Source organism: Aythya ferina (genome assembly GCF_964211825.1).
Source record: "Aythya ferina genome assembly, chromosome: 8".
Classification (NCBI taxonomy): domain Eukaryota; kingdom Metazoa; phylum Chordata; class Aves; order Anseriformes; family Anatidae; genus Aythya; species Aythya ferina.
In genome coordinates, this window is record NC_140304.1 from 15,415,721 (window position 1) to 15,438,728 (window position 23,008).

A 23,008-nucleotide genomic window follows, 5' to 3' on the forward strand; every position below is an offset into this window, starting at 1 on the left:
CCAGTTTTCTGGACAACTGATGATGACCTGCTCACAGTTATGCCCTCCAAATTTCTTCCATATTGCCTGAGTAACTTTCTTTTCAGGAGTATTCAGAAATATCCCCAAACACTTACTAGAAATCCTATACAGCAAGGTGTACTACCTACTACAACACACATACAAGAAGCTCTCCATCGACAAGTGAACTGAGGTTGTCTCAAAAATGCCATATTTACAGTAACCATAAAACAAACTTTCTCACAGCAAATGCTATGTTAAGAAAATAAAAATGCTGCATGCATGCAGACCTCCCAAAAATATACTTAAAATAAGGAATAGGGCTCAAGGAATCTATAGGCATGAGATTAAGTGATATTGCTGTGGTTGTTCAGATTTTTGTCCTCATGAATGGGTGTGTCTACACCATCAGTGTACATGATCTATAATTAGTAGGATATAATAATGAGCTCTAGCAATTACGTGAGTGTTTTGGCAAATTATGTGAGAGTCAAGTACTAAGAGAATGGATGGACAGTTTTTTCAGGGTTACAGGATAATGATTCTACATAGCTCATGTCTTAGATTCAAGACTGTCTTCCACAATGAGAGAGACTGGCATCCGTGTAAAAATTCAGAATTTTCTCTTAATTAGGCAGCTTAAATCTTTAGAAAGTCTTAGATTCAGAAAGTTGTGACCTTTAGCTCTTCTTGAAACAGTCTCAAGATAAATTGAAGTCTTCTTATAGAAGATGTATCTGAAACTAGCTTATGTGAAAGATATGTAAGCTGCCAGGTAACATGTTGAATTATTTAATGACACCCAAACAACTCCATGCATACACTGACATTTTCATATCTGCCCTAGAACAGCACCAGAATATGCGGTTCAAAGAAGTGCCCAATGGCATTGCAATGAACTGCTGATTATGGCTTGATGTTGCTATTGGTGATGGATGGTTGCTTCTGTGAGAATTAAGGCTGTGTTTTTTGAGCAGAAAACTCCACTAGCCTTGCATATTGCATATTTGATAACCTGGCTATCAAAAGGGACTTCAGGGGATTGGGACACTTACTGGATGGAGTGGGTGGTGGTTTTTTTTTGGATGGCACAGGTGGTGTTTTCCTCTATCCCCTCAGTGGGAGGGAAGGATACTGAGCAGACCTGGAAGGCCCAGCTGATCAACACATGGCTGAGAGGCTGGTGCTGTCACAGGATTATTTTTATTTTATTTTATTTTATTTTATTTTATTTTATTTTATTTTATTTTATTTTATTTTATTTTATTTTATTTTATTTTATTTTTGTTTGTTTGTTTTTTTGATCACGGGGAGGTTTACTCATCACCTGTCCTGATGGCTGCCAATGGGTCCCACCTGTCTCAAAAATCAAAACAGATTCTAGCCTAGGAGCTGGCAGGGCTCATCAAGACTGCTTTAAGCTAGGTGTGAAGGAGGATGGGGATAAGACTCAATAGAGATGAGCCTGGGGGAGCAGTCTGAGTGTTGAGGGCAATAGCGTTACTTGAGTGCGTCTACACCAATGCATGCAGCACGTGCAACAAATAGGAGGATCTGGAAGCCATTGTGTGGCAGGCAAACTATGACCTAGTCACCATCACTGAAATGTGATATGACCGCTCCCATGACTGGAGTGCTGCAATGGATGGCTACAAGCTCTTCAGAAGGGACAGGAAGCTAAGGAGGGGCAGTGGCATGGCTCTCTATATAAGAGAGTGTTTAAATGCTGTTCAGATCAGGATTGGGAATTATAAAGTAGAGTCCTTTCTAATAAGGATTGAGGGGTGACTAACAAGGAAGACATTCAGGTGGAGGTCTGTTATGGACCATCAAACCACGATGAATAGACGAATGAGGCACTCTATAAGCAGCTGGTGGAAGTTGCACAATCACAAGTGCTTGTCCTCATGGAGGACTTTCACTTCCCAGATATATGCTGGAATTACAATACAACCCTGAGGAAGCAGTCCAGGAGGTTTTTGGAGTGTATGGAATACAGCTGCCTGACTCAGCAGGTAAGTGAGCCTACCAGGGAGGGTGCCCTGCTAGACCTGCTGTTAACAAACAGAGAAGAACGGGGGGGAGATATGGTAGTATGGAGTTGTCTTGGGCAGAGTGACCATGACAAAATAGGGTTCTCTATTCTTAATGAAGTCCGGAGTGGGGTCAGTAAAAAAGTTACCTTGTACTTCTGGAGGGCAGATCCTGAATTGTTCAGGATACTGGTAGGGAGGGTCCCTTGGGAGCCAATCCTGAAGGGTAGAGGGGTCCAGGAAGGCTGGATGTTCCTCAGGAAGGAAGTCTTAATGGCACAGGAGCAGGGGGGGATGTTAAGCAGATCTTCACCTGAGCCTGTGTTACTGGCCTTAAATTTTTTTCTCACACCTCCCCAAGAATTCAGCAACTGTTGTAGGTAATCCAGAAAGCTGAGACAACCTCTCTAAAATCTTATAATAAAGATTATCTTTTTCTGAGAATTAAAATCTGGTTCTCAGACACTCAAATTGCTGTCTTCACAGTCATTGCCTTGGTACATTGGGAGCAATGAGTTGTTTCACATCTGTTGAAACACCTCAGGAACAGCAGTTTAACATCGGCATCTTGTGGGTAAAGAACAAGCAGAGATTTCATGGAAGATGCTGACGTATTTCTAAATCTTTCCTGTCCTATATCATGCAAAGAAAGGGCTGGAACTTCCAGAAGGTCAAAGAAACATTCCCAACTACAAAGAAAAAGAAATTAAGCATGTGGGAAAATGGGATGGAGAAAACTCTGATAAGGACATTATCCAAATGGAAAGGAATGATGTTGGGAAATTTATATGTTTATATATTCTAATGTCTGAAGATTTTATTTTATTTTTTATTTATTTTAATATTGCTATAACTTTCCATATGACTTGAGATTTTATCAGGCCTTCAGAGAGCACACCAAATAAACCTCTTTGAAATTTTTGTATTTCTGAAATGGCTGCATATACCTACTATTTCTCATGAGTGATCTCTCAGTGTCTTTACTGAGCCTTAACTTAAAAGAGCCTCAAATAATTGTTCTGTATACTGAAAATCTTTCAAGCTTGGGAGCTTAAAAAATCCTATGATGCATCCCTCATTAATGCCTCTTTATTCCAATATGTTTCACCTTCATTCCTTCCAAACAATTCTCTAGCTGGGTCTTGAATTGCTTTCAACACTATGTTTTTTGAGAAAATGAATGAATTCATTCTATTGGTGAATTTATCCTCAAGTCAAATTTGAAGTAATTACCTTGTTAGTTATGTATAAACAGAAAATGTTTTTATACATGATATCCAGAAAATATAATTTATTCCATCAGATAGACTTAATTTTCTGCAATTTTTTGGTATTACAGCTTCTTTTTTTTTTTTTTTTTCTTTAAAAAAAAAAAAAAGCATTCTTTACACTTTAATTCTAAATAAAATAATTCATGTTCATAATGAAGAAAAAAAAAATCATGAACAGGAAGAAGGACGTTTTCCGGATTTTCCTGTAGCTTGTTTACAAAGATTTGCAGCTGCTGGAATAAATATAAATTTCCATTGCCTTTCAAAAGGTCAAAGTCACTGTTCCTAAGTCAAAATTAGTTAAGATGTGTTTATCAATTACAGAAGAATGCATTTTATAGGAAGGCATCAGCTGTAGTTTCAAATCTGTATCAATACTAGGAACATTATTGAAAATACTGCTGGGCAGGTGTGGTATTGAGTAAGACCAAAAATTCTTCATGCTCAAGTCTTGGAGCATGTTTACATGCACATTTTGTTAGTGGGAAATTGTAAAGATTTGCTTTTATTGTTTCTTGTAATGTAGCAATTAGCTTCAAGGTACCAATAACAAACAAACACACACACACACACACAATTTCTTTAAGAAATCATTAAGGTTTTTTTGTTTGTTTGTTTGTTTGTTTTTTGCATCAACTGAGATTTATGTAAATTGTTTTGAAACTGACAGTAGATGTTCTGCACCTATGTTTTTTCATTGATGTGTGGGAGATGGGAGATTGCTTGCTTGAATACAAACTGAAGTAATGTGCAAGGGAGGCGGGGGGGGCGAAGGGGGGGGAGGAGGGAAGAGTGTAATCTGTTCCCTTAAATTGCTAAATTATGTCAGTTGGAAAAAACAAACAAACAAACAAAAATGTTAGAAGTTTTTAAGTCTAAGGTAAATTTAATTGTTTTTATGAGACACTGTTCATTTCCAACATATTTCTTTAAAAAAAAAAAAAAGAAAAGCCATATTAGGAGAATTTCAAGACAAATCTCACATTGGACTTTTCCTTTTTCCTTTTTTTTTTTTTCATGGCAGGGCATACACCACCACACTGCAACCACCAGAACAACTCAAATACTTCTTGATGATCTGAAAATGGCCTACATGGGGTAACAAAATACTAAAAACTTAGATGGATGTAGCCAAATCTTAAACAAGTAGATTTGGATAATGTAACATCAAGTTCTGTGCTTCAGATGGATATGTGAAACCATTTTTAAGTTCTAGAAGACAGAGGTACATAAGAAGAGCAAATGGAAATTTGCTGTAACTGATAACAAAATTCAATTGTCAAATCAAATGCTTTTAGTCCCCTGAGAGTATAAGAAGAGGAGTCTGAATTTTTAAGCATCTTTCTATTTAAGTAGACTGAAGATCCAAGTCTAAAAAGAAGAGGTTTTTCCAAATTATTAAGGTTATGAAGTAGATTCTTCAAAGACTAACATTTTACAAATTATGCAATTATACAACGTAATTATACAATTATACATTATATAGTTTGCAATTATATATTGCAAAACTAAAATTTTCAAAAGAGAGATTTCAACATGCATGAAAACTTGTGCTTAAAGGTAGCTTTTTAAAACAAATTATTATTTTCTTCAAACATGGTCACTTGTAAAAGTATATATCAGATCATGTCAAGTTCAGTAGAAGAAAAAATTACAGGAAATAAGTGTTTAAAAACAACATGTAAATTTCAGGTTTCAGTCAATGGATATTCTAACTAAATTCTTTCTCATTTTAATATTTATTTTTTTTCCTGTTTTGATTCTATTGCACTTCCTGTAAAAATATGGGGTTTTGTTTGTATTGGCTCTGTTAGTGTTTGTTTTGCTGTTTTTTTGTTTGTTTGTTTGTTTTGTTTTTTTAAGATGGGAAATGCAGTAGTGCATTTAGGTACTTTGTAATCAGATGAGATCAGACTGTAAACAATTTGTAATCAAATAAGATGTAATCATGAGACTGGAGAAATATTGAAGTTATAGTTTCTGACTTCTTATATGTAGTAAGAATCAATTGTACTTCAACAAGAAACTTTTTTTAGAGCACACATTGTTAGAGATATTTTCACTGATGAAAACAATAACGTTGACACAATTTTACTCTATAATGGAACTGCTGAAATTCAAATCCTACATTCTCAACTTTATTCGGATTTCTTTTCATTTTACTTGAAATAGTTGTTTCCTATTTGAGTTGAGATTGTTTTCTGAGTGAAGAGAGAAACAATCGGAAGAAAAAAGAGAGGAGAGGGCAGCTGGGGGTAACCCAGGAATTAATCATCTTTAAAGCAAGCTAACAGACTTTGAGTTGAAGGTCTATCTGTACAGTGATATTCTATTCAGTGTGATCAGCTACAGTATATAAGTATTTTTAATATCGTGATAGTGTAGGCCAACAAAACATATACCTATCAGTACTAACTCCATGGCATCAGTTTCACAATATCACATACTTTACAACTGTAAACATAGATGACTAACATCTTTTTATATGTAGTGCTAAGTAGTAGCAATGCTTCACAAAGTGTGTTGTTAATGAATGTTTAAGAGTTTTATACTCAGTTGCAGCAGTTCCATGTAAATTTTCTTCAAACACTAACACTAAATCACATTAAATACACACTAGGGCTCATTTATGCCGTTCTGAGAGAACTTGTGTATGTGTTTGTGTGTCCTATATAGTGAATAAAAAGAGGATTTAAATGAAAATACGAAATATTTAGTCTTGTCACTCACTTTAAAAATATTTTTAAGTTCACATTGAGGAAAAAAATAATACTCTTAATTGAGGTTTTTATCCTTTTTTTTTTTAAAAAAAAAAAAAAAACTATCTTTTAAAGGCTTTAATGTTGTTTAATGTTTAATTGACACTTGCAAAGTCAATTAACTGGCTTAAATAACTCAGTCAAGTGACATATTAAATGTCATGCTTCCTTTTTTATAGCTTAACCAGATTGCATTACAAAAGAGAGAGCAAATTACACCTGCCAATTTTTCACACTTGTCAAAATGATTTTTTGCTTAGAACTTGAGGACTTAATTGGAAGTTGTTGGGAAGTTGTTGGGGGCTCCTGAGGACATAGAGGTGATTATTGCCAGCAGAAAAGAAATAGGCAAAGGCAGTTACAGGAGGTCTTAACTCCTCCTGGAGAAACTCTGGCTAGGTGTGATTGCTGTTAACAAGCTCTCTTGGTAGTCCCCTGGTCAGAGGGAGGTGGGGCCACTGATCCAGGCAGCCTTTAGATTGGGTGGGCTAAAGCACCCTGTGAGTAAGTGCTAGGAGGAGGCCTGTATAAGAGTCATGCCTAGCACACAGCTCTTAGAACACAGGGAACAGAGGCAGCAGTTTCTGCAGGAGGGCTCCTTTGTTTCCAATCCCAGTAGTGAATACTTCTTCAGATATGGTTATGATGTGCTGCAGAGGTTATTCCCCAGTAGGTGCTGGAGTTTCTGCATCAATTACATAGGAGGTCTTGACCCAGACAGACCCTCTGACAGCAGATGCAGCTCTTCAGATTTTGGGCTGCAGAGAGTGCTTTGGGCCTATTTGGGAGACCTGGCCTGACAGCCTTCTCTTCTGTAGAAGGTGTGTTGTTGTCCATGAGCTGTTTTGTCAGGTAAGGGAGGTCAACAAGAGCAGTTCATCATCTTGTGAAGCATCCAAGATGAGTAAGGGATAGTCAGGGAGTTCATGGAGAAAGTACAGTAGAAGAGTTCTCAGAAGGCTCTGCACTGCATCATAGCACTGTAGAAGAGTGCTGGAAGCTAGTCACTTCTCACAGGAATAGTCTATTATTCCTCCTGAAGCCAGGAGGAATATGGGTGGACCACTCAGTGCATAAGAAATCATCTTGACGGATGCACTCAGAGAGTGGTAGTTGTTAATCTATGTCCAGGTGGAGGCCGGTGATGAATGGTGTCCCTCAGTGGTCTGTCCTGGGACTGGTACTGTTTGATACCTTCATCGATGACATAGACAATGGGATAATGTGCAGCATCAGCAAGTTTGTTGATGACACAAAACTGGGAGGAGTGGCTAATACCTCGGAGGGCTGTACTGTCTTTCAGAAGGACCTGGACAGGCTGGAGAGTTGGGTGGTGAGGAACTTCATGAAGTTCAGCAAAGGTAAATGCAGGATCCTTCACATAGGGAGGAATAATGTTATGCACTAGTACAGGCTGGGGGCTGACCTGCTGGATAGCAGCTCTGTGGAGAAGGTTAACCTGGTGGACAGTAGGTTAACCTTGAACCAGCATTGTGCCTTTGTGGCAAAGAAGGAAAACTGTGTCCTGGGGTGCATCAATAGAGGAGTGGCAAGCAAGTTGATGGAGGTTATTGTTCCCCTCTACTCTGCCCTTCTGAGGCCCCACTTGGAGGCATCCCATCCAGGTCTGGGGTACCCAGCACAAGAAGGATGTGTGTGCCAATTAAAGTTCCTCCAGAGGAGGGCCAAGAGGTGATCAGAGAGCTTCAGCACCTCTCCTATGAAGAAAGGTTGAGAAGGCTAACAATGTTCAGCCTGAAGAAGAGAAGATCTGATTGATAGGAGATCTTTTCAATGTGCATAAATATCTGAAGGGAGAGTGGGGCCAGATTCTTTTCAGTGATGCCCAGCAATTGGGCAAGAGGCATGAGAGGGCACAAACTGAAACTCAGGATGTTGTATCTCACTATGAGAAAGCACTTTTTTACTTTGAGGGTGACAGAGCAGTGGAATGATTTGCGCCTTCGAGTCTCCTCTGGAGATATTCAAAACCTGCCTGGATGCGGTCCTGTGCAACATGCTCTAAGTGAGCCTGCTTGGCAGGGGGGATGGAATAGTTGATTTTCAGAGGTGTCTTCCAACCTCAACTGTTCTGTGATTGTCATTCATATCATTATTATCACAGTATTCTCTGATTATTTTAATTATTGTCAGTCATTTGCTTATTAACAGCATGTTCCATGTTAACAGTTAAATCTTACATGTCGTCATCATCATCAGCAGGTATATCAAAGGCTTACTTTTGGACATTCATATTCTAAAATGTCTCTGCATATGCATGGAGTTGATACTATGCAGTTGGTGTTGGTGGCTGCAGTCCTTGTTGGCTCTTATTGTTGGTGGTCAAGGTGCTCAGGCTGGAGAGTGCTTTGGTGAGAAATGTTGAAAACAAAATGGGTTTATCTTCTTCTTCCTCTGTTGTTCTTCTTTGGGCTTAGTATTTTCATGTTAATTGCCCCCCTCACAAATGGGAGAGTCACATCTTCTTCTGATATTACTTTCCTTGGTTTGTTGTGTTTTTTGTTTTGTTTTGTTTTTTCCCTATTTGTCATCTCTTTTGTGTAACCCTGGGAGTGCCTGTTTGTAATCCCTTGTACCTAACTGATGTGACAACTTTTTGTCATTGGATGCCTCTTACATGCAACTACATACATCTTTCTTTGTTCCTTTTGTGGTTGCATTACTCACACGTGTATGTTAAATACTTACTCCTGATGTCCATCTATGCCATTGCATTGCTACAAAACGCTTGTTTGTACTTGAGTACAAGTCAAGCTAATATTAGTGTCATCCTCATCAGTGCTCTTATAATTCAGTCAGAGTTTGAGTATGTTTAAACAGAAATATCAAAGTGAAACAAATATTTTAAAAGGAAAAGTGAACTCCAGCTTCTCAAAACCAGAAACAATGTATATCTAGTATATAATAATCTACAAAAAATCTACATAAAATTTTGCAGTCAAAAGCACAAAGTTGTCTGTGCTTTAATGCCACTATTTATATATATATATATATATATATATATATATATATATATATCTTGGGGCTTCTGTCCACTTAATAGTCTTTTTCAAGGTAGAACTTATTGAATAGAAACATGCTTTCCATGAGGCATGTTTTATGTAGTGTGAAAACAGTCCAGTCCAGTAATGTGTCCCAGCAGGTTTGGGAACATATCAGTCCTCCTGTTAATGGCTATTCTGTACAGATGTTACCCCTAATAGGACCAGAGTTATGCATTGACAGATGCAATTTCTAAAACAAAAATATGCTGGATTTCATGTTTGCAAGCAACTACATAAAAGTGCATATCTTCTTGTGTTATAAATATTATAAAGTAGAAGCAATAAAGATTGAGACAGGTTAGATTAGTAGTTAATCACAGTGTATAATATATATAATATTTATAATAATATTAATATTTATAATATATATTAATATATATAATATTTAAATAGGACCTATCTTAGCATTATTTGGCACGTAGTTCCTACTAGTTTCCTTGAAAATTTTTCTGAAGAGTCAAATTTTCTTTAGGAGCTATGAGATCAGCAAATTTTATGTTGAAGAAATAGATACAAGACCAATTCACTGTCAACAGCAAGTATAAAACTTGAGTAGTTCTGGAGACATAATCTAATAACCTTTGAACTTTTGGACTTGAAAAAATCCAGAGGGGGGAAAAAGCCCTAAAATTTGGTATTAAATTTTATGCAAATGTGAGGCTGATTTATGCTACTTTGTTCTTTTTTTTTTTCAGTGTTTTCCTTCAACAGAGGTCAGTCTCTGTCCCCTCATTTTGATGATAAAAAATAATGAGGCACAGAAATAAAATTGACTTGTCTAAACCTATCTAGCAGGTGCAGGTGAGTTTGGAGGCCAAGTTCATAAGGTTGAGTGCTGCCAATTTATTTCATCCAAGTTAGGGAATGGACTGTTTGAATTCCCACAAGTTTGTTACACCTATAGTCTTTCTCGGGACAAAAGAAACAAACCTTGTATACAAAGCTAAGAATTTATTCCTGGTCTAAAGTCATACTCTAAAGAACTGTAACTAGTACAGTTACAGTGACATTAAAACTAAGTGGTCAAATTGTATGTACAATCATGTATAATGATCATGTATACACAGACTTCTTAACTTTCTCCTGGTATTATAATTGCTCTTTCTCTGCTACTCTGGGTCCTAGTCTCAATGGCTTCAGGTTGAGGCTGGGCTGGAGAGGATTATGGTCAGTTGTTATCACTCTGAGACCCTTGCCAAGAGAAAGTTGGTGTTGATAGCTGCTTCTTCCTCTTTGTAGTAGTAATGTTTGAGATGATTTTTGTGTTGGTCTTTACATATTCTTACTATCTCTAACATGTTTTTATAATTTCGCTAACTTTTTTCTTTAATTAAGTGCAGGTCCATGTTACATCTGCAACACCAACTTTCTCTTGGCAAGGGTCTCAGAGTGATAACAATTGACTCAGAATTCTTCATTTAATGTTGGCTTATCAACAATAAGTCTGTGTCCTGTTATAAGACACTACAATACCATATTTACTGGCCTATATGGTTACCATGAGTCCCAGGTCTGTAGAGTTCACTTAAGAAGCCAAAGATGATATTTTGCTTAATCTATGGGGTAAAACTGGAAAGTAGGCCAGCACAGGCTGTTAATGCAACACGATGAGGAGTAGAGACAGGATAAAAGGGTATTGTTGCTATTATAACTTAAAACGTTTTAGAGTCCATGCAGTAAGCAAGCATCTTGTAAGATCTATGCCACTTATGGAAAGCATAATGGCAATTTATTGTCCAGTGTCATTCTTATTTTGGATAAAAAATCATAAATTATAAGTTTACAATTACAAGTCAGTGATGTGGTCCTAGGTTTGCATAGTACATTCTATGGCATCTACAATGTTCACAGAACTCTCACAATTTTACTGTCTTTTTTGGCTAACTATTATATTTCATCTAAGCCATTTCTGAAGACCTAAATTCCATATTTACTTCATACCTTATATGTGACTCCTGGTTTAAAAAAAAAAAAAAAGGTAAAAAAGTGTTGTTTAAACACAGTGTGATCTTATGTCATTTTATTTTCTTTTGTATCAGTGAATGATGATGACATTCATAGAAATCATAAATATAAGGTCTCTGATTGGATAATTGCCTTAATAATTCACAGTCAGGCAAAACAGCTCTGATATTTCAGACACTATTTTTTCATTTGGGGAAAAATATCTTCTCAAGCATTCTGAAAAGACTTCTAACTTCATTTGTCTGAAATATACAGACACATAGACAGTTCATATCACAAATGATGTGTTAAATATATTTACAGTACACATTTATTCCTGCTCTATATTTGCAGTAATATAGACATATTATTATATATTTATATATATTTTCAGTAAACAGAACATATTTTTATATATTTATATATATATATCTACAGTAAACAGAAACTTCTTAAGCATATTTGTTAAAATGTTCATCCAGCTTCTAAAAGAAAAGTTGTCTTTTCTTTTTCTTTTATAAAACAAAATCATGATTGTGTTTCTCTCTCCGTAAGTTTAAGCAAACATCTAAACTGTCATTATGAATGTTTAATTACGCTTGCACCCAAAATGCATAGGAAAAAAAAATCTGTGTTGGGAAAGGTGAATATAAGCAGGAATAGGGAACTTATATTTCTTTACATCCTCCTGATACTACACTTTTCTCAGGCATGTTGTCTCTACAAACTTGAGATCTTTACTCTTTGAGGCTGGAGGGAGTCTTTTAAAATCATTTCGAATAATCACTTAATAATGAAGGAAGTAGTTTTGAATGAACACGTGGTACTATTGCTGAAGCTTCAGTAAGAAATGGTATCTTAAAGACTAGAGTGAAATTTCTGAAGAGGGAAATGATCTACAACCTGAAAGGTATGTCATGTCACACCATGATATGCCATGTCAAGAAGCAGGAGTCTGGGAGCTGAAGCCTGAAGTTCCTTTTCTGGTTTTTTCCTCTGAACCTTTGTTACTGCTCTCTGACTATTGACTTTTTGGAGTAAGAAGAAAGGATTAAGTCGAAAAGCTTTCAGATTAACATTAAGAATGATTTTCAGATATATAATTGTTGCCAATGAGAGGAAAACTTTCTCATCTTTCTCCTCTTTCATCTTGTCTTTTAAGCCTGAAATTGAGTTCCATTTGCCTTCCATTCCAATTTCTCTAACCTTATTTTCTGTTCGATATAATAAGTATAACTTAGCAACAACTTGAGTGTGAAGAAAAACAAAACTATATAAAATATAAGTCTTCAGGTATTTCTCTTTGACAAACTCTACCTTTCCTTCCCAAAGAGAGAGAGGAAAAAAAAAAATCTATGGCAGATTATAACTGCATAAATCTAAAACAATGAAAAATAGAATAAGATAGCAATAAGGGAAGCGAACAGAGCAAGTAGAAAATTACTCTATTCTACCTGAAGAAAACTGACTGTAGAATAGAAATAATCTTCTACAAATACAAGCTGTGTTCACATTTCTAATATTAAAAAAAAAAAAAAAAAAAAAGAAAAACATGTAACAAAAATAATTAGACATCTCAAAAATATGACCTATAAGCAAATATTGAAAGAGATAAGAGAACTTAGGCAAGGGAATACAAAAGGGACATGTGGGAATAGTCATTAAATAAGTAATAGGATGCAAAAAGTGTGAAAAATCTGCTCTGAGGAGAATAAGTCAAGAGTAAGGGCTTAAATTTCAGCCAGTGATAACAAAGTTAAGAAAAAGGACAATGAAATATCAGTGGAGACAGTCTGAAGAACACATTCTTGGTAGTAACTGCATTTCTAAATGACTTGGTTTCAGAAGAACATGTGTTGGTCTTGTCATTTCTGCAGGCTCTAAAACCACAAGGTGTCTAAAATGGCAATACACCTTCTTTTAGACAACTGAAATTCAGCGTGGATAACCTCTTCAAGAATTGTTAGCCTGACATGCTTATGATTCTTCCAGTAAGAACAGCAAAGAAGAGATTTCTAATTCAAGGTGACCATTAGACTATGGTTTCACCTGAATCAGATTTAAAATATTTTCTTTTTCTTAAATAAATCCTGTTTCTACGGTCCTATTTTGTCGAAGACCATTTCTAAGATTTTCAAAACTAGTATCTAGATTAGTAGATATTGATATGAACTAATCTTGGACAATACATAGGTACTAACTGACAATGACAAATGAATAAAATAAATGAAGTACAATACCAAATTTTTTTGAGTGGATATAGAGTTTCTCCCTCTATGTATTTATGCATTTCAGAATAATCAGTGTTACCAGAGTAGTTTTAAAGCAAGAAATTGAAGAAAAACTTTATGACATCAGGTTTTAGCAGAAGCTTTATTCTGTTTGGAACAGTCTATTGGGCAGATTAGCAGCTGTTTAAGGAATGTAAAATGCAGTCTTATTCAATTCACAAGAAAACAATCTCAACTATCCTAACTCAGAGGGATATGGGAAATTACAATATTGTTATGTACAAACAGGATAAATACCTAGATATTTTTCTGTATAGACTTAATTTTTATTCTGGTGTAGTATTGTTTAACAAATGAAATTGGTTGCACAAATGTGTAATGTTATGGTTGCTTCAGAATAAGATTTTAATAACTGTGCGATAGCCCCTTTAATCTTTTTACAGGATACCCTAACTGTTGACACATGAAAATATAAGACATCACTTGTGCATATTAATTCTAAAACATTTGTTAATTCTGAAAATTGCATGGGGTTTGGCTGAGAAAGGGAAAACGAGATAAATGGTTTCTGCAGACAAATAAGTGTCAGGAAAGTTTATAAAAGGGTTTAGTAACTTACAAATTTTCTGTTGATTTTATTTTCTTTATCATCAGTGTAACAGTATTAACTGCATTAACAGTAAATATCAAAGACCTTTTTTCTTCCCAACAATCGGTATTTATAACGTCTTTCTGTTGTATATAATTCTCAGCCTTAATTAAAACAAAACACACCCCCCGCCCCCCAAAAACAAAACAAAATAAACTCTAGTTTACAAAGTGTCTAAGAGACATGCTGGGATCATGTTCATTTTACCTTCACCTCCAAAGTTTGCCATTTGAGCCCTGGAGGACACCTCTAAAGCAAAAGCTTCATGAAATTTTATTCATATCCAGCGAAGAGATATTGACTGGCTCAGTAAATTATTTTTTGCAGCAGCAGCATTTTGATCTGTATGGGAAGGAACATCCTTGCTTTTTGTGTGGATATAATTTTATGGCATTTGTGAATTGTCATTGAAATGATATCACATGAAGTATTTGTCTAGTAGCATACAAGTCTGCCTGATTTTTGCAGCTCACCTATAACTATATTTCCTGTTTTTCATTTGGTCTTCCTCACATTTATTTTATATTTAACTCATTGCAAGTATAGCATCTCCCAGAGGCATACTGAGGCATCTGCAATATTTTGCTGCCTGATACTTAAATTGCCATTTGTTCTAGAGCTGAAGCCTACAGTGAATTGTATCTTTACAGAGGTCTGCGATTCACATCATCAATACTCTATTTTCACACTCAGAACGGAGCTGTTTCACTTTAATATTCATTTAATATTTTACCACATGCTCCTTTCATCCCATTTTTAAAAAAGAACATGTTATTCTTGTTGTTAAACCAGACTGACCTGCTTGTTCCTAACCAGATGTTGGTTGGGGACAGTCCTCAAAGACTTCAGTTAGATCTGTTCTAGGATCTCCTCTAACTGAACACTACAGATAATCATGTTCTGTGTCTGTCAGCGTCTCCTGGTTCCATTTAATGGATTAAATAGTAATGAATAACACTAAATACACCTTGTATTCTGAATTTTCTTAAAATTCTGTCTTTTATCACCACTGTTAAACTCATGTCTTCTCAAGCCTTCTTTATGGTTAACAGCATCAGCAGTGACAGGAGCAAAGCTTTGCCTCTCTATTTGCATTCACTTGCAGGAAAGTATTGAGGGGGACAGAAACTTTGCAGCAGCACTCACTGCACCTGATTGTACCCTAGAATATTAACAGAGGAACGTGCATAAAACTATCCTAGTTTCTTCTCTACATGCCCATCCTAAAATATATATATATATATGTGTGTTGTTTTTTGTTTTTTGTTTTTTCTTCAGGCGATGACTTCTTTTAGAGGTACATACTGTATGTAGTTACAATTCTTCAAACAAAGGTAGTGGTTCAAATAAAATCATTCTTTTTAGTTATTTCACTCATCACAAACACAGATCTCTGTGGTGTTAATTAGTATTTAACAACCAAATTGTGTTCTAAATTCATACCTGACAATAAAGATTTTTCTTAACTTGGAAATGTATACTTTAACATCAGAATGCATTAATCATTTATTATTCCTCTTTGATTGAAATATCATAGAATCATAGAATGGCCTGGGTTGGAAGGGGGGTTCCCAGAAAGAGTAGTCACCCAATGGAATGGGTTGCCCACAGAAATGGTGGAGTCACCATCCCTAAGGGTGTTCAAGAAAATGTTGGACTTGATGCTTAGGGACATGGTTTAGTGGGTGACATTGGTAGTAGCGAGATGGTTGGATGAGATGGAGGTCTTTTCCAACCCTAATGATTCTGTGAAGGAACTTGTCCTCTATGGGCTCCAGTATTCTTCTGGATTGTTTACTTCCCACCATGTGGCTTTCCCAGCAGACATCCATATGGTTGAAATCCCCTAAGAGGATTAGAGACTGTGAGTGTGATGTTTCCTGTATTTGGAGCAATAAGGCCTGATCAAGAGACTCCTACTCTTGATAGTGTGGCCTGTAGTAGGCCCAAATCACATGATGTCCTTTGTTGGACCAGTCCTTAATTTTTACCCACAGGCTCTCAACCTGCTCTTGGCTGTTTCTCACAGGGAGCTCTTCACAATCTATCCCTTTCTTAACATAGAGGGCAATGCCCCCATCCTTTCTTTCCTGATCATCTTTCCTGTAAAGCTTGTAGCCTTCCATTTTAATGTTCCTGGTGTGTGATTCATCCCACCACATTTCCATGATAGCAATTAGATTAGTTTTCTAGTTGCACTATGGCTTCCAACTCCTCCTGTCTATTTTCCACGCTGCACGCATTGGTGTAGAGGCACTTCAGCTGGGCTACTACGCACGCTGTCTTTTTAGAGAAGTCCTTCCTAATTCTTATGGGTGTTTCTACAGGTGTTTCCTTGCTATTTAAAGTACTGGCATTAAGGGTTTTTTTGAATCACTTACAGGTACATCCCTTTCCCCCACTGAATCTAGTTTAAAGCCCTGCTAATTAGTTTCTTATTATTCCTCTTTGATTGAAATATCTGCAGGGTTGCACTGGACAATCAGAGTTAGAGAACATTCAGAGCACACACATACAATTACTTTTGAGGAGTTGGAAGGCTTTATTTGGTAAATTTGTTCTGAATTCTAATCTTTTTTCTGCAATAGATCAATAGTTATCTCTGCTAAATGGAGAGTTAAACAATACCCTCATTAGTTAAAGAGTGACACTGTATGAATGACATAGTTTCCAATGACATCTTAGAATGTTTTCAATGAACGCTTCAGATCACTTTACTAAGATGTCTTATTTTCCAGATGGTTCAAATAAAGTATTTGATAGAATTTGCTAGCAATCAGAATGTTCTATTTCTCTTCTCCTCTGTATTTTGGGCGACTGTTTTATGTTGGGTAATACTTACTTGGAATCATCCAACAGTTGCACCAAGACAGGACAAAATTGTAGTGGTGACTCTACAGGTCTTAGTGGCTGGGTAGATGAAAATTCATTTCATTATGAATGTTCAGACCAGGGAGAAAATGATGCAGAGAGAAAACATGAAGAAAATGAAAGAAAAGCTAGAGCTGAGCAACAGCTCCTTTGTCTGTTTTACATTCTTATGAAGGTTGCATTTTTTTTTCTTTTTCCTGCTGCCTTTTAGCAGTTTTCTGATGCTAGTCCTAAAATTTTTCTCATCTTTTGTTAATCATCTGATAGCTATAGCTTTGCTTATTAGTTTTCAGAAATCATGCTGTAAACCCAGTGCATTTCAGTAAAAATGCACAAATATTTCAGTCATCACCAGTACACACACATTTGATTCATTTGAGAATGCACTTTGAGAAAGTCATTTTTCATATCTGCCCTTTTGACCTTTTGAGGACCTACAATAACATTAGTGATTTCAAAATTTAATAGGATTTGTATTTTCTTACTGATCTCTGTTCTGACAAAATAATCCCATAAAGGACCTTCCATATGTTAACAGGCAAATGTAGGCAATTCAGTGCAGACATGCTCCTCAAAAAAACATGTAACTTTCAGATGCTTTTGGGAATGCTTCAGACTGGAAAAGCATAAGAAAAGGCCTCCTTGAAGACACTTTCACTTGTTTTTGTTGTTGTTTTCATGTGGTTTCTACTGAAGAAAAGAAGAAGTGAAAATGATTTTTTCATCCTATTCCAGTATCCTATTCCAGTATTTCAGATTGGACATTAGGAGAAATTTCTTCTCAAAGAGTACTTAGGCATTGGAACATTTGCCCAGGGAGATGGTGGAATCACCGTCCCTGGGGGTGTTTAAGGAAGGGTTGGACATTGTACTTAGGGACATGGTTTAGTGGGTGACGTTGGTAGCAGGGTGATGGTTGGGCCAGATGATCTTGGAAGTGTTTTCCAACCCTAATAATTCTATGATTCTATCTTCAAACATGGCAAAGACTGTGAATATTTTTTTCTGTTGTCCTGGATGACAGTCTCCCATGCCTTTCCCACAGATATTTATAAAATGTCTTCAATTAGAGACCCCAATAGCTGACAGAAGGTTTCCTAATGAACATGGTGGCTAGAATTACCTCAGTTCTGATATACACCTTATGTAAATTTTCCCTCTAAAACAACACAAAAATCCAAAAACATTGTATGCCACTTTTCCTTGTACCCTTTTTTATTTGCCACTCTCACTGTGTACTTCACTGCATTTATTCTATATTTCAGTGACTGGTGCATCTTTCTTTTCTTCCTACCACAAGCCCCTTTTTATTGAAGGCTGAGACTGCTGCATGTTTTGAAATTTCTGGACCCAGGTGACTCTGTAAGCTGTGCACCAGCATGGGCTTTAAGTCCAATTAACATTCATGCCTGAAACCAAAGTCCTTTACCAAGTAACGAGCTCAGACCGCTCAGACCTGGGGTCTTTCCAGATGTGGGTCTCCTGCTGCTCAGATCAGAGCCTTGTCACTTATTTGTATGCCTTAACACTTAAAAACTTTATCTGACACACTTAACACTTAACAACAGTTTATCTGATAAGAAATCTGACATTATGTTCACCTTTCACCAAAGTAATAAAAGCCAACAAATAAAATGGAATTACTTCTTTCCCACATCTGCTGCAGAGAGGATAAGAACTAATGAACCTGAAATCACAAAGTAAAGCTGCAGGCTAGAAAGCAGGAAAACTCTGCTCAAAATGAAGGTGACATCAGATAATAAATACATTTTCTTGGAAAGCTGAAAAATTTGTAGCATTATCTTAAAGTAACTGGGAAAAAAATCTGCCTAGAACTGCACAAAGATAATGAAACCTTACTCTGAACCTAAACATGAATTCAGTCACTGCTTATTGTCCTTTCCAGACATTTTGCTATCATTCTATACCAAATGCTACCTTTTCTAACTGTCAGCTTTGATGACACTGAAATTGGTGGTAAACCAAAAAGAATGGTAATCATCTCCTTTTATTCACCAAACCCAGAATTACCTTTTCTTTCTAACTTAATTTTGAAATGACTACTTTTAATATAGAGTCAGTGTTTAGAAGAGGTAGCTTAATCTTCAAGTCTGAATAATGCATAGGTTAGCACTGGCTGAACTGTAAAACTTGGATGGCCCAGCAGACAATTGCACTGGGAAGTCTTATGATAACAAGCAAAAGCTGATCTTCCGATGGAATGCGTAAAAAGAAAATATCAGCCTAAAGAGTGCAAAAGCAATGTCAAAAAAATATTATTTCTATTTCTTACCATAGAATTCTATTTTTTACAAATATTCTTTCTGAAATCTCTGTGTTTTAAATCTTGCATATCCAAAGCACGCATGTTTCTATTCAGGGCTATTTACCCCTTCTCCCAGTTTTTCACTAGTTCTATGAAATTTTAGTGGGAGTCTCCATCCAAAGATCTTAGTTTAATGATCTTGGAGGTCAAACAATATTAGTCTGTTGCCTTGAAACAGTGTTTTTGTTTGTTTGTTTGTTTGTTTTTGTTTGTTGGTGCTTTTTTTTTTGTTTGTTTGTTTTGTTTTGTTTTGTTTTGTTTTGTTTTGTTTCAAATATACAGCACCACTAGGATTGGTATTCTTTCCAGTGCTGCTAATTAAACCTGCATGTTTTCTGCAGCAGAAAAAGCTTCTATTAGCTGGCTTATTAATTTACTATTAAAGGCTAAAAAAAATCTTAATTTATATTTATCATGGCTTCAGATTAAGAAAAGATGGCAGTCATGTTTGCTGAAGTTCTTGTTAATGCTTCCATCTTAAGTAAGCAGAGTAGAGTAAATGCCATATGGATGAAATCCAGTTTCTCCTCATTATTAGAGTTCTTGGCTGGTTATTATGTAAACAATGTAATAAATACACATAATATGAATCACCCTGGCTTAGTCATTTGGCCAGACAGTAAAAGGACTATAGTAGTTTATATAGTTCTCACAGCTGTTGCTAAGTGAATTGGCAAAATCATGGTGCTTAATCTCCAACAACCTGTCATACAGAATCACAGCAATAAAACTTTAACCTTACATATGAAAACATAGTGTGTTGACTAGATTTTCTGCTAGGCTATCTGGTTGCAAGGAGGGAAGCTACAGCTGCAAGGTAATTACATGTATCTGATGAAAAATTTTGTAGCCCTCCACCTCTTTAAAGGAAGGCTCACTCCAAAAACATCTGGTCATATCTGCCCTTGATCTTTCAGCTACCACAGGAGGTGGATATATCAAAGCAGCGACATTTTTGTTCCCCAGACACCACATCATTTTTTTTCAAAGTTCACTAAGGTCAGTAGAAATACTAATTTTAAGCATTCAGCAGGTTTTAAACATGTTTTTTATGAACAATCTAATTAAGCCTATATACTTACTATAAAGTAAAAGAGCCTCTGTTCATAATAATGAATTATAATTAGTGTAGTTGCAATATTGAAGTTATTCTTTGGGTTATTAGCTGTCAGCCAGAAGGAAAGGCAAGAGCAACAATTATTTGTGGGACATGATTTTTGTGTCTGAAAAAGACTTAGGGATTTTAGAATACTTGTGTGGACTAATCAAAGCAATCAGTAAATAAATTTGACTTCTAATATATACTCTCCCAAAAATTGAAAGTTAAAATTATTTATAAAACTTCTTGAAGAAATGTCAAAATTGGGTATACCAAAATTAAACAAAATGTTAACTCTTTGTAACTCATGCCTCTCTGAAGAACAGCTTTGATAAACCATTTTCTAATAATAATAATAATAATAATAATAATAATAATAATAATAATAATAATAATGAATCACTAAGAAATTTGCTGCTATATTTTAACAGACAACAGTTTCTCCTCAAACCACCATGGATCATAGCATAAGAATTTCTGCTACCCACTACAGGGCTGTAAACTCTCAGAGGCCATGCTTATTCCTGAATAACTCACCTACATGTGAGTTCATCCATTTGCTGATGGTTCTCCCCAGTCTGAGGGGGAAAATTCTTGCTTACCCCTTTCAGTGGAAGACTCATTTGCTGGCAGTACACAGGTGAAGCAAGGATTATAACAGGCATGTATATGCACAGATAAAATAAAGGGCAAAGAATTATGACATTTTATGGAAATACATGTACACTTGTCCTGGTTTCAGCTATCTCAGCTATCAGGGGTAGTCGTTCATCCACACAAGGAAGACAATATGGTGGGTACTCACCCCGTGCTACCCTGTGGTTTTACTTACAAGACCATGGAGAGGACATGAGAAAATGGGATGGAAAATCTACCGCGACCCTAGAGGCATGGGTACGTGAGTTGCAAAAGAAAACAATCAGGAAGAAGGGATTCTCTGAAAAGTTTGCTGCTCCAACTTCCAGCAGACAGTCCTTCAAACACAGAAACGAAGAAGATTCCGACCAGGATTAGGGAGGCCCTGCCTCCAGCCAGGGGGAGGAAAGGGATAATCGAGTTTATTGGACTGTGTGGATTCGATGGCCTGGCACATCAGACGCACAGAAGTATAGGGCTTTAGTAGACACCGGTGCACAATGCACTATAATGCCATCGAGCTATAAAGGACCAGAGCCCATCTATATTTGTGGAGTGACAGGGGGATCTCAGCAGTTGACTGTATTGGAGGCTGAAGTGAGTCTGACTGGGAATGAGTGGGAAAAGCACCGTATTGTGACTGGCCCGGATGCTCCATGTATCCTTGGCATAGACTATCTCAGAAGAGGATATTGCAAGGACCCAAAAGGGTTCCGGTGGGCATTTGGTATAGCTGCCTTAGAGACAGAGGGCATTAAACAATTATCTACCTTGCCTGGTCTCTCAGAGGACCCCTCTGTTGTGGGGTTGCTGAGGGTCGAAGAACAGCAAGTGCCAATCGCTACCACAACTGTGCACCGGCGGCAATATCGCACTAACCGGGACTCCCTGATTCCCATCCATAAGCTAATTCGTCAATTGGAGAGCCAAGGAGTGATCAGCAAGACTCATTCACCTTTCAATAGTCCCATATGGCCAGTGCGAAAGTCTAATGGCGAGTGGAGACTAACAGTGGACTATCGTAGCCTGAACGAAGTGACGCCACCACTGAGTGCTGCAGTGCCGGACATGCTGGAACTTCAGTACGAACTTGAATCGAAGGCAGCCAAGTGGTACGCCACAATTGATATCGCTAATGCATTTTTCTCCATCCCTCTAGCAGCAGAGTGCAGGCCACAGTTTGCTTTCACCTGGAGGGGAGTCCAATATACTTGGAATCGACTGCCCCAGGGGTGGAAACACAGCCCTACCATTTGCCATGGGCTGATCCAGTCTGCACTGGAGCAGGGGGAAGCTCCTGAACACCTGCAGTACATCGATGACATTATTGTGTGGGGTGACACAGCAGAGGAAGTTTTCGAGAAAGGGAAGAAAATAGTCCAAATCCTTCTGAAAGCCGGTTTTGCCATAAAACAAAATAAAGTCAAAGGACCTGCACGAGAGATCCAGTTTTTAGGAATAAAATGGCAAGATGGACGTCGTCAAATCCCAATGGATGTGATCAACAAAATAACAGCTATGTCTCCACCAACTAACAAAAAAGAAACACAGACTTTCCTAGGTGTTGTGGGGTTTTGGAGAATGCACATCCCAAATTACAGTCTGATTGTAAACCCGCTCTACCAAGTAACCCGTAAGAAGAATGAATTTGAATGGGGCCCTGAACAACGACAAGCCTTTGAACAAATTAAGCAGGAAATAGTCCATGCAGTAGCCCTTGGGCCAGTTCGAACAGGACCAGATGTAAAGAATGTGCTCTACACTGCAGCCGGGGAGAACGGCCCCACCTGGAGCCTCTGGCAGAAAGAACCTGGGGAAACTCGAGGTCGGCCCCTGGGGTTTTGGAGCCGGGGATACAGAGGGTCTGAGGCCCGCTATACTCCAACTGAAAAGGAGATACTGGCAGCATATGAAGGAGTTCGATCTGCTTCAGAGGTGGTCGGTACTGAAGCGCAGCTCCTCCTAGCACCCCGATTGCCGGTACTAGGCTGGATGTTCAAGGGAAGGGTCTCTTCTACGCATCATGCAACTGATGCTACATGGAGCAAGTGGATTGCACTAATTACTCAGCGGGCTCGAATAGGAAACCCCAGTCGCCCAGGAATATTGGAAGTGATTATGGAC

General features: G+C 37.2%; 1 long non-coding RNA gene across 5 annotated transcripts; it reads left to right on the top strand.

Annotated features, from left to right (window-relative positions):
• Positions 1-1,761: 1,761 nt before the first annotated feature.
• Positions 1,762-13,765, top strand: LOC311441056. 5 transcript variants are annotated; one of them, XR_014695768.1, is made up of 5 exons: positions 1,762-2,015; positions 7,367-7,424; positions 8,236-8,286; positions 9,824-9,929; positions 12,950-13,765. It is a non-coding gene; the product is annotated as an uncharacterized lncRNA (long non-coding RNA). The 5 variants fall into 5 exon arrangements; XR_014695769.1 differs by having other exon boundaries at positions 9,824-9,841; XR_014695770.1 differs by having other exon boundaries at positions 8,254-8,286.
• The last annotated feature ends 9,243 nt before the right edge of the window (positions 13,766-23,008 follow it).